This window comes from Clupea harengus, chromosome 6 (assembly GCF_900700415.2).
Source record: "Clupea harengus chromosome 6, Ch_v2.0.2, whole genome shotgun sequence".
NCBI classification, from domain to species: Eukaryota; Metazoa; Chordata; class Actinopteri; order Clupeiformes; family Clupeidae; genus Clupea; species Clupea harengus.
In genome coordinates, this window is record NC_045157.1 from 323111 (window position 1) to 325610 (window position 2500).

The window sequence follows — 2500 nt, forward strand, 5'->3', positions numbered from 1 at the left end:
TGTAAGAGGGGTTAGGGTGGTATAAAGTGAACAGAATTGTACAGTGTGTGTGTGTGTGTGTAAAGTGAATGTAAGAGTGTGTGAATTTATGTCTGTGTGTATGCAGGGTGCAATTTGTGAAAGAATCAGGGGGGGGGGGGGTTGAAACATTTTAATATCATTATTATTATATTTATTATTATTGTTTGTTTGTATGTTTGTTAATGCCAACTTGCCGATGGCATCTCTATGAAAACACCAGTGCGCGCGTGTGTGTGTGCGTGTGTGTGTGTGTGTGTGTGTGTGCGTGTGTGTGTGTGTGAGTGCTAGTAGTGATGGTCCATTTCTGATTTTATTGTTGTTTGCACTATAGACTGTTCTCACGTAGCAGCACTTTACTATATTTTGTATATTTTTATTTATACGGTCTATTGGTAAAGTAGCAATAATCACTATATTTGTATCCCCCCCTAGGGATACAAATAATTCAGCAAAGGAAGGGATATATAGACCAGAAGGGGGGAAATCCCCCTCATACACTCCACCTCTGGCAAAATGCACCCTGTGTGTGTGTGTGTGTGTGTGTGTGTGTGTGTGTGTGTGTGTGTGTGTGTGTGTGTGTGTGTGTGTTTGGATGGCTTGCAAGCATGGCGTGTTTTATTTGAGCTTTGCTTTGCCTAGAATGGGACTCTACTCAGCACTGATGCTACAACACGATTGGTGCTGAAGCAGGAAGTCCACTGGTACTGCAATGTGATTGGTGCTGAAGCAGGAAGTCCACTGGTACTGCAATGTGATTGGTGCTGCAGCAGGAAGTCTACTGGTACTGCAATGTGATTGGTGCTGCAGCAGGAAAAGTGCTCTTGATCCCTGAGGAGATATATGTGTGTGTTTGTTCTCTGCTCCTGCTCACAAACACACACACTCCACACTCTCCCTACACACACACACACACACTCCCTCTCTCCCTACACACACACACTCCCTCTCTCCCTATACACCCACACCCTCTATCACCACACACACACCCTCTATTCCCACACACACACACACACACACACTCCCTCCCTACACACACACACACCCTCTATCACCACACACACATGAACACACCCTCTATTCCCACACACACACACCCACACCCTCTATCACCACACACACACACTCTCTCTCTCTCCACACACATACACACACATCCTCTCTATCCCCTCACACACACACACACTCTCTCTCTCCCCCCCCACACACACACAGACTCTTCTGCTCTGCTCCTGCTGTCACTCAGGGAAGAATCCAGCGCATTGCTGACAGCATGCCTCTCTGGGGCAAATTAAGCAGGAAATAAAAATGACTTTGAAATTAGTTTTACTCTCTGTGTAGTTTATTAACCCACCAGTGGTCAGTGAGTAGGTCATTATGTGTGTGTGTGAGGTGATATAGGGTGTGTGTGTGTGTGTGTGTGTGTGAGGTGATATAGGGTGTGGGTGTGTGTGGGAGGGGGAGAGGCTTAGACCGTCTGGTCTGCCTCTGAATGTCAGTGTCCAATCAGGCTAAAGTCATGCTTCAAATGGCCCCGCCCCTTTTGGGCCGATTTCAGTCAGGTTGAAAATCGCCCCAGACGTCTCTCACAGACATTTTGTTTCACATAAGAGGGCTTTCAATGCCATTTCTATGGGTTCCGGGAGGCCTAGCACTAACGTGCTTTCGTCATACACATACACACACACCCTCTCTATCCCCTCACACACACACACACACACACATGTGTCTAGCAGCACTAAAGTGCTTTCGTCATACATAACTGCGAAGAGCGCAGGCGGTAGCTTCGGTCAGGTCACATTCTGTCAAGATGGCTGGCGATCAGGGCCACAACTCGATTCTCTCTTTGAAAGAAACTCCTTTTAGTCGACGTACTAATCAAGATAAATTGGCAACAAAACAAGTAGGACCTCCTAGACCAAATGTATCCATTCAACAGGTTTCCATAACGGGGGGGGGGGAATCCTACACCGAGGATTTTTCAAGAATTGGTACAAAATAAAATCGTGGCTAGCAGGCTGTGAAGCGGCTAACGCGGTCTGTGTTTTTATTGTACCACTGTCACAGTGTGAATGTTCACTCCATGCATGCTACTTGCACTAACACCCAGTTATTTTCTATGTGATAACTTATTTTGCTTTTGTAAGCCAATACTTTCATTCAATAAATATTCTTGGTTTTGACTTACATGTAGCCCCGTTCTTTATGTTGTTACTGGACATATCATGTGTCCTGTTAAGGTATTTTACATCATACAACATTTGAGTAATAATAATAATGAATAAGTGGGATCATTTAGTGTGGAGCCACATCATTTTTGCTTATGAAGGCACCTGTAACGTATGTAGCTAGAGGGGAAAACCTTCTGTTGTGTGCTGCCATCTAGAGGACAAAAAGGTATTGCTGGATGAGTTAATCAGACAACAAATTGATACAATTGTCTTGCTTAATGTACCTACTGAACTGCCTTAATCATTATCAG